This window comes from Mercenaria mercenaria, chromosome 3 (genome assembly GCF_021730395.1).
Source record: "Mercenaria mercenaria strain notata chromosome 3, MADL_Memer_1, whole genome shotgun sequence".
Classification (NCBI taxonomy): domain Eukaryota; kingdom Metazoa; phylum Mollusca; class Bivalvia; order Venerida; family Veneridae; genus Mercenaria; species Mercenaria mercenaria.
Genome location: NC_069363.1, coordinates 97,943,466 through 97,954,798, shown reverse-complemented (window position 1 = coordinate 97,954,798; position 11,333 = coordinate 97,943,466).

Here is an 11,333-nt window from a genome sequence, read left to right as displayed (position 1 = left end):
TTTGACGTGTACACCTGATGATTAAAACACATTGAAAAAGAAATAGGCGAATGGTGTGTCAGAAAATTCAGTTTGATCTAGTACGTACATATTATATATTTTATCAAAGTTAGCAAAGTTTGTTATCAAGTAATCAACAGTACTGGAGTGTGGTCTATTTCTTGACATTGAGTGAAAAGTTGAACGCCCCTCCTCCAGGCGTCCATTGGCTATTGTTATATTATTTTGCTTGCACAAATATAACAAACGGTTTCCAAAGTTATTAACATGAAAGTCGTCATTACGCCTTGGGGGATATATCCACACTGTTCGGACTCAGGCATATTAACATAGCGATCCAAATTGGAATGTTCGATGCGGTCTGAAAGGGTCCCAGTCCTCGAATTCAGGTCTCCAGTGACGTATACATCACCAAGAGTGCTATATCGCCTTATACAGTCAGCTAAATGGTCAAGGAAATCAAACTCGAACATACTTGATTTGTTATTTCGATAAACATTTGAGTCTTCAGGTGGTACATAACACGTGCAGAAATATACGTCATTTTCATACCCAAACGAGTCTTTTTTTAGTTTGAACCAGACTAAACCCTTGTTATCTAGGCTACCTAGTGCAATTTTATTTTCTTGTTCTAATTTATAGTAAATCACAATCCCTCCACTATGCCGTTTTGCCCTGCGGTTAAATTTAGGCCGAGGACAATTGAAGCAGGCGTACCCTTTAATGTTTATATTGGACAATTCAGAATTCCAACACTCCGTGAATAGCAATAAGTCATAGTCACTTCCAAAATTTATGAAATCGCTATCATTGATTTTTGATCCAATACCCTGAACATTCCAGAGCAAAAATGTTAACTGTTCCGATTCGTAGTCCTACGTAAAACCGCTAGCAACCGTGCTTGGAGGTAATCCTTCGAGCTCTTTGATCGGCAGAGAATTAACGGTATATGAGCGATTGCCGATAATCAGTTTACCACCCTTGAGTGACGCAGTCTTTTTACTATTTTCTCATTAAATGATGGACTCAAAATGTAGTAAGCATTTAAGTATAAAGATGGTGTTCTGTCAAATAACTACTTGTCTGGATTAACAGAGCTGAACTTATTATTCCTTCTCTTGAGAAGGAATATTATAGCTTAATAAGTCACACTTGACTGAGCTACTGATGTCGAAAGCTGTTGTAATTACAAGCTGGCCAATTAAACTCCGTGACCTTAGAAATTACCTCTGACGTTAAACTATTCTTTCTCAATTGAGGCGACTCCATAGATTACACAATACTAAACCCGAGGATGATTAATTGATTCTTTTACTTCCTCCTGAACATAACATGATAATATTATATTATGTACATTCACCAGATAGACATATATCAGCAAATTTAAATGTAAACAACCAAATATTATCGTTACCTTCAAATGCATGGTTAATATGTGAAAACAAACCCCATTGTGACCCTCTAATTATGTGCAACAAATTCACACATCGAATCATAATAGATTGAGAAGGTCAATGTCTTATTGCCGTATTTACTCTACTGAAAGAGGTAACAGATTTAATTTGTTGTTGGATTTAACAATTTATGTTAAATAACTAGCGTAAATACTTACCTGATATTTTTGGCAGTATAAGACAGACATCGCAACCAAAATTTTAAAACATGGTAATTTTATATTTATATAGATGTGCCCTAGAAGGAACCTTTGGTATGCTTTAACTTGTAATTTATCTTCTTATTATAATAATCTAAGCCACCATTAATGTTTCTATACAAACTGTAAGTTACCGAACTGGAGGAGGGGAAATAACTTGTAACAAAATAGTCCCAGAGGGAAACATGTTTATCTCCATTTATTGTATGCTCGTACGTACGAAGTTATTGAAGTATTCAAGGTTGCACAGATATCATATCTATACCTTCGAGTATAATTTAAAAGTTGTAGGTGAATGTGTGCATATATGTTTGTTATGCACCATTTGTCTTATATTGGATTATTTGATAATTTCAAATGAACATAACTTGATAATTATTTCAAACCCTCATCCCAAATTAAAGCTGATTCTAGGGGGTGTTACTGCATTTATTTGCTCAGTTCAACTTTGGTATTTATTTTTGCTACGTATTAACTTATTGAGCGATGAAAGGGAAGATAAGATACTAATGAATTTTAGTTTCTGAGGCAATCAACTGCGAAAATTTTATTAAATCATGATTTTATGGAGACGTTTAGAAACTTCGTTCAATTGTAATTGATAAAATATCCCAGTATTTAAAAAAAACCCCAGAATATATGTACTCTTTTCCACTTCGCTTTCTTGAGAGAATATGCGGTAGATTTTTTTACCTGTCGCTTTTTTTTGCAAAATAAAAAAAAAAATCGTTCGAAGACGGTGCCAGACTGACTTTTTATTTGTTTATTTTGTCTTACTTTGTCTATATACTGGTTGTGCAAATGTCAGTCATATACTGATTTTATTGGGAGATTGAGTTTCTGGAACTTTTCTTGCATCTTGATCCTTGCTCTTTTTAACTTAATAGGCAATATGACAGTATTGTTCTGATTGTGATTCGAGCAAGTCAAACGACCAGCTTGCAGAAGGTTACTGGTTCTATTCACGTTTTCGTTCGTGCCTAAAACTGCCGTTTTGGTGCAACAAGGGTCTCCTGCCTTCGTTAAAAGCTGGAAAGTAACAGTACCACACAAATTGTGTTTTTGCGACTTATAACTTAATAACTTATAACGAAACGAAAGTAGACTGCAAAAGAGTATTCGTTCGTTAATACAGTGTAGTCAATAATAGGAGAGATCGTCAAATAGGACGGTAGCCGGTGATCAGCAGATGTTCCTTGTTTACCAACGGGTAAGTATGCGAATTATATTTTATATAAAATACATTTAATGATTAATAAATTTAGACAAGGAAGGTTTAATTAATTCTATTCCATGTAGTCGCGCAATTTTAGTGATATGGCGACATTTCCGATTATATCAGATATGGGTTGGAACTTGTAGAACCATTGACCTTGCAGAGAACGTTAGGATGTCCTGAAAAAAGGGTTCTTTTTTAGATTGGCCATGAATTTAATACATGTATAAATTTTTTTTTTCCTTTTAGTGTATTTGCATAGAGCCATATTTTGGGTCCCGTGCGATTGGAAAAAAAAATAATGGCGACATGTACCAATCTGTTCCTTTATGTCTGAAGTTTATTCTAAGCCATGTCGCCAGTTTGAATTCTGCGACTGGATCGACTTATGACGTCATCATTAAATCTGTCATCTTCTTCAAAATGATTGATCGGAGTTGTTTGTTTTTGAAGTTTAAAGCGAATTTTTCTGTTGTTTATATCGTAAACATTCATAATTATCTCGCCTTACGTTATTTTGAATAAAAGAACATCATTTAAACAATATTAAAGATACACTTGCCCAAATTTCATATTTGAATATATAAACAGTTACCACATCTATGGAATTATAAAATAAACATGTTTGTGAGTATGATAGGTAGTGTGTAAGATTTTAATACTATATACATTGTACTAATAAATGTGTAATTAAAAACATTATGAATATGTTACGCCACTAAAAATCTGGTAGTTTGTTTGGAACAAATAGTTGTTAATAAATGGTCATGTTATTGCAATTGCTGCATACACAGTTAGTTTATATATTTAGCCAAGTTAAAGATGTTTGATGAGGATTTTCTAGATTTAGATCAATATGCAACGATGGAATAATTTCGGTTTTGGGTGAACAAGTACATCTTTAAAGGAAAGAGGAAAAAATAAATGCTTTGGTGAAGACATTTCTGTACTGCATCGTAATTAAATGTATATAATATTTTACCTAATTGAAAACAACAATAATAGATTTAAAAACTAACTTAAAGTTAAGATCACTGTCATCTCGCCGGGACTTGGACTCACGACCCTTCAAAAAACTGTATATTAATATACTGTAAAATAACTCGGCACGTGGACAAACAGTCACAAATTTTTCTGAATCAGTGAATCATTTCTTTCTAGTGAACGCTCGTCTTTCTATTTAACACAAATGCAAATAAACATACAGATGTTTGATGGAGATTTTCTAGATTTAAATCAATATGTAATGATAAAATACGTTTATAAAAGATGTGCACAGTATATTTTTATAACTGAAAACAATATAAATAGATTAAAAAAAAACAACAAAAAAAAAAAACAAACAAAAAAAAAAAAACACCAAAAACACCATTACCCCGCTGGGACTTGTATATAAATATACTTCAATATAGTTCTACATGTGGACTATTTCATGCTCTTTTGAAATAATGAGTGGTTTCTTTGCTTTCGAGCGAAGCGGTCTCTAGTCTTTCTATTTAAAACAAATGTACACAACTATTATAATAAACAAAGAATAACAATTATCACTAGATGTAATTTGTCTTTCACATTTAGCAGAATAATGAGATACTTTCAACATTCGTTACTGTTGTTGTGAAATTCATATATCGGCGCTATTGACCCAATTAAATTAATGTGTCGCGAAACCCTTAAACCAAATATCGCTATTACATGTATATACACAAAATCCATTGAAAACTGACTTGATGTCTTTGGAGGATATATATAATCGTTTCAGAAAACTTTTAGCTTCTGAATGTAACACATCAATAAAGTTTAAATCTGTTGTAAATATCTTCTTAAATAGTATCTAGGTGTCTGATCACATCAAAGCCCCAGAAGCGAAACTGGCACGATATGGAAACTATGTATGATATGTTAAATGTACAGTGGTTAAATGTGTCATAGCGCTTAAACAATAGTCTTCTCTACTATTCGAGAACGCATTTATTATGATGATGAAGACATACTAGTAGCCGCGGCAAGTAGTTACACAATGGGTCGCGCTAAAATCAGACACTAAACGATTAAAAACCTGTATTTTTCTGTCAAGAAAGGCAATCGCAAATATTACTTGTTCAAAGGCATCAATGTTCTGTGAGCGAACAATTACAAAATAGAGAAAAGTGGAAACTTCACAGGTCGCTCAACACGACAGAAACGAAAATGTTGCAGGCTTGGTTTGATCGAGCCTGTTCAGGGACGGTAGTAGAAATGCATGCTACCGTCCACGTCCTCTAGCCCCGGGTTGAGCAGAACTCAACATTTACACAACATTTAAAAGTACAAAAAGCAATTTAGAGACATCCACAGATGTATTCAAACGGCGGTGAACATGGAACCTTCAATGATACAAGTGTTGAAGCGTGTAATTCCATGAAGAGCGGCGTTTGGTCCGCAGATAAAGTAAAGGGTTTGCCCCAAACTAGAAAACAATGGGCAGAACTAAACAAACTGGAATTTAGGAAGGGGATCTGAGGTTATGGAGCCTGCGTATCACAGGAACTGTCAAAAGACACAATTAAAAAGCAGGCACCATATCCAAAAGGTGATTATACAATACCCAAGGCTATGAAAGCGGGAGTATTGGAACCACCCAGGCCGAAATGGTCATGTTGAGAAACTAAACAGTACCAATAACACGACATAAAAGTCGTGCTGAACGATCTGAGAAGATCTAAATATAACAGCCCTGATTAAAATAGAGAAACGTGGAAACATCACAGCTCGCTCAACACGGCAAAAACGAAAATGTTGCAGGCTCGGTTCGATTGAGCCTGTTCATGGACGGTAGTGGAAATGCATGCTACTGTCCACGCCCTCTAGCCCAGGGTTGAGCAGAACTCAACATTAACACATGCTAAAAGTACAAAAATCAATTAAGAGACATCCGCAGATGTATTCAAACGGCGGTGAACATGGAACCTTCAATGATATTCGTGTTGAGGCGTGTAATTCCATGAAGAGTGGCGTTTGGTCCCCAGATAAAGTAAAGGGTTTGCCCCAAACGAGAAAACAATGGGCAGAACTAAACAAACTGGAATTTAGGAAGGGGATCTGAGGTTATGGAGCCTGCGTATTACAGGAGCTGTCAAAAGACAACATTAAAAAGCAGGCACCATATCCAAGGGGTGATTAAACAATACCCAAGGCTATGAAAGCGGGAGTATTGGAACCTACCAGGCCGAAATGGTCATGTTGAGAAACTAAACAGTACCGATAACACGACATAAAAGTCGTGCTGAACGATCTGAGAAGATCGAAGTATAAAAACCTTACAATCTTTATATTTCAAATTAATAAACATTCGACAATTAACACAAAATATGGCAATGCAGATAATATCGATATTATAAAATCTATTGCTAAATAACTTGACAAATACAAATAACCACACACTCTTCAAACGGTGTAACGAATACATAACAAATCACCTTTTTTGACGGAGCTAAATTCTATAGGGAAAATGATACTCAGCCCTGACAGAATTAGTTAAAGGTACTACTGATCTGGAGAATTTCATACCTATTTCATTGCACGTTATATGCGTTGGTTGATTCTGTATTCTGTGTCCTTCCGCGGAAAGCGAGAGTGGCAATTTTAACGTGTCATGGACAGTCGCGTTCTCAACTCGTCGCAGAATCTTATGTACCCGACCCTTACATGTACTTGCACATTCACAATTCTACTGCAGCTAATAGCTAACAGAACTTACAAGTTGCAGTCGGTATACGTGCAACATTAAAACTTACAGAACTAAAGAACTTCTTACACGGGTTATATATTTTAGTAGATTAGTTTTAGCCCATCAGAATCAGACAGCTAATAATAATATAATGTTATTAATCAAGCAATTTCATATTGACCTTGTTATTTGTTCAAGGGTTGTCATATTGGCCCGAGGCCGTAAGCCTCGTTTAATTCTTAATATCCGAAATTGTTTGCAATTCACAACTGACACTCTAGCTCGCCCATGTATTCATTCACTTGCAACATTTGAATCGCTATTTATCAGTGCACAAATAGTCCACACTATCAAAATGTCTGTTAAAGATAAGTCTCATCCTTTTAATTAATCTGAGTTTCCATATTTTCTCATTATTTTCCTTGACAACTGCCAGAATTTCTGACAGGAAACACTTTACACAATACCGAATAAGCTAAAGTATCGTTTTAATGTATGAAGACTTACATCCTGCTCAGTCATATTGGTTATTACATGAACATGTTAGATGACTTTTTGTCAAAATGTGAAACAAAATGTAATCTATAACTCTGATGTAAAACAAAATGTCGTCATTTAAAAATCTAACAGAAGTGACATCTCCGTATTGGTCCTCTCTTTTGAACCAATCAAAATGCTTGAATTCCGTATTGGCTCACTTATGTTTTGTATTACATCTGTCTGTTTCATATGATGTTTGCAATTGATCTAATACAGTGTGTAATATTGTAAAATTGAATAATAATATACAATAACCGTTCTCTACTTACGGGTGTCTATATTTCAAGAAATTTTGTAATTTGTCGACATACGTTCTTTCCCGTTGACAAAATAGTTTCAGGGAGAAGACATTTGTGATAGCTAGAATTCGATTCTGTCATAGAATTGTTATGAATGTTATAAAATGCTGCTGACAGTCGTTGACCATAGGTAGAGTTATCCCAGAACTCTCAAGAGTTAAATCAGAATGCCAGACAATGCCAAATAATGGAAACAATAGACTGTATCGAGGGGTGAATGCGACAAAGTGCTAAGTGCATTTCATGAAATTTTACAGGAGAAGGAAAAAACATTCCTGTTGCTTTATAATTCTGGCAGCTGTTGTAATATTTTTAAATCTGAATAAAATCAACTTTATTTTTTTTACATCTAGTGGAATTTTTAAAGAAATGTCTGACAGATAAGAAATTTTAATCAAAATGTCACTTAGAACTTTTTAGCACTCCAAATAGACACAAATTTGCAAAAAGTTAAGCGCGACAAAATTCTAAGTGATTTTATATTTTATTATTAAAGGGATATAAAATTCATCTTTTAGTACCCAGTTTTTTTTAGTGTTTGAAATCATTGAATAAAATGAACCTTACTAAAACCATGTCACTTAAAACTTTTTCGCAGTCATTTTTGTTTACTATTCTAAAACTTTGTGACTTCGAAAAGAGTCTAAGTGACATTATAAGTAAGCCCTTACAATGTATAGGTCATCCAAAGGTTTTGCTTCTGAGCTTATTTTTCTTTAGAAGGAAATATTTTTCATGTATCTAGTAAACAATATGATGTTTGATGGCTGGACAAAAGAAGTGGGCCATTTAATCAAAAGTAGTGTTCATTGTACAGAGCATAGCATAACGAATGAAACTGCTTTATCTGCGGATTATCTTTTCAATAATACATGAAAATATTTATCACACTAAGAAACAACACATAATTTTTTTCCATTTTATTTATTTAAAGCTTTTAAACTTCAGTAATTTCTATGACTCACAATTACACTGAACAAAAATGGCTAGCCAATCACAATGTATCTTTATAAATTATATGCTTTGACTTAGTTAGTGTATCAGTTTTAAGAGAATTATAAAAACTGTATTTCAGACATGATATTTTCCTCAGAGTTAAAAATTCATGCATTATAATATGACTAGCAATGCAAGATTATTCATCACAACGTTGTTATGTTAACATCATGTCAACATGATATTTAGCACCATGTAGTGCTTTCGAATTTGATTCAGTATTTTACCTAATAGCATTTTTAAAACGAAATGTAACACTGCACAACTGTCTAGATTAATTTACTCACATACTAATCTGGTATATTCGCTTTACAGAATAATTTGCCATCATTTTCGCCCAAAGTGAACTCTTCCGCAAGACGTATTACCATTTCCAGTCTGGTGTGTATATACAAAGGAGCGTGATGACACGCCATGCATACACGAGGAAACCGTTCCATAATATTGATCTAAATTTTACGACAAAGACATATTAGAAAGGAAATTTTCTATAGCAAAATTATTTATACAATCTGGCAGTAATAATCGTTCGAAATAATATCACTCGAGCTGCGCCCTCGTAAAATTATTACACCTGATGTATAACCACCTATCATGCATAAATAATGTTAAAACACTGCTTTGGTGTAAATTATTTCTTAATTACTGTATCACTAGAATTAAATATTTCTAGAAATATTTACAAATGTTGGACAGCTGGTATTGTTCAGTATAATGCTTTGATTCAGTAAAACAGTTCTCTTTCAATAGTAAAATGTTTTTTTATGCCCCCGAAGGGAGGCATATAGTTTTTGAACCGTCTGTCCGTCTGTCAGTCTGTCAGTCTGTCCGCAATTTTCGTGCCCGGTCCATATCTTTGTCATCGATGGATGGATTTTCAAATAACTTGGCATGAATGTGTACCACAGTAAGACGACGTTTCGCGCGCAAGACCCAGGTCCGTAGCTCAAAGGTCAAGGTCACACTTAGACATTAAAGGATAGTGCATTGATGGGCGTGTCCGGTCCATATCTTTGTCATCGAAGGATGGATTTTCAAATAACTTGGCATGAATGTGTACCACAGTAAGACAACGTGTCGCGCGCAAGACCCAGGTCCGTAGCTCAAAGGCCAAGGTCACACTTAGACATTAAAGGATAGTGCATTGATGGGCATGTCCGGTCCATATCTTTGTCATCGATGGATGGATTTTCAAATAACTTGGCATGAATGTGTACCACAGTAAGACGACGTGTCGCGCGCAAGACCCAGGTCCGTAGCTCAAAGGTCAAGGTCACACTTAGACATTAAAGGATAGTGCATTGATGGGCGTGTCCGGTCCATATCTTTGTCAACCATGGATGGATTTTCAAATAACTTGGCATGAATGTGTACCACAGTAAGACGACGTGTTGCGCGCAAGACCCAGGTCCGTAGCTCAAAGGTCAAGGTCACACTTAGACGTTAAAGGTCATTTTTCATGATAGTGCATTGATGGGCGTGTCCGGTCCATATCTTTGTCATTCATGCATGGATTTTAAAATAACTACGCATGAATGTGTGGCACAGTAAGACGACGTGTCGCGCGCAAGACCCAGCTCCGTAGGTCAAAGGTCCTAAACTCTAACATCGGCCATAACTACTCATTCAAAGTGCCATCGGGGGCATATGTCATCCTATGGAGACAGCTCTTGTTCCTGTAAAAAAACTGTTTACAATAAATAAAGTTTAGATCATCATGCATTTTCCTATTCTGTACTTAGATTAATGTTGAGTACAGAAAACAGTGTTTCAATTTATTTTTTGCCCAATGAAGCTTCAGTACTTTAATTATTGAGAAATATACATATAAGTTGGAAAGCTTGTTTCAAGATCTAGCCTCTCAAAACAGTATAATTAAATAACTTAACCTGACTAAATAATCTATTATAAGAGTTTAAGTCTCAGTTACACTACACCGTATAGCGTTAACGGACCTTTAACGTATAACAAAATTTTCAATCCGTTTGTGTCCATTCGCATGCGTTTCTTTTCCGTTTCTCATGCGGCACCTGCACTCCTTGTTCTGCGAAATTCGTTCCATCCAGTGGAAGGTTTTGAGCATGTTCAAAATTTAGAACGTACACTACCGGACAAAGTTGTCCGTTAGATGTACAGTAGCAATGCGCTGATGTGCGTTTTGTTCGTTACTCGAGCGTTCCTTATTCTGAACTTAACCGGTTCGCATCCGTTCTTGTTAGGTTCGCATTCGTTCTTGTCCGGTGGACCTGATTCACGGCCGGACCACTACCGGATGATGCAACGGATGTAACGTATGTTCAACGGACGATAACTGACTAGAACGTTTTGTCAGTTTCTCATGCATTGCGCTTTTGTTTTACACGGTACAAGTCTGTTACTAGTACGGTGATATCCGTTAATTGAACGTTGTTCGTCCTGTATATATGCGTAAATCTTGCGGTCATTATGTGTTTTATGCGCCCAATACACCGATCGCGAGAGCATCGAGCAGCAGCGGGGAATGCCTTTCGTCACCGGATAACTTTCTGTCACAGTTTTTATATACATTTGGCGTCCGTTAACGCTATACGGTGTAGTGTGACTTACACATAAGGAGTTAATGTCAATCTACGCCACACTGCCATTTTTTTGCAGTGCAGGTCATGCATACTTATAACATACACTACAAATCAGACTGTCATTGTATAACATAGATTCCACATTAATATTAGGTTTAAATGTTTCTTCAAGATATATTAATGATTTTGAGTTTTTATTTGGTTACAAATATGAAACAGTTTCCAGAGATATGGCTTTATTTTCAGTGTGGAATTGTCAATCATATTCTCTGTGACATGCTGGCAATTTAATCAACAGTCACTTTAGGTGACACTGAACCTTTTCAAGATCATTAAACTTTGATTCCAAAGATTTCATTACATG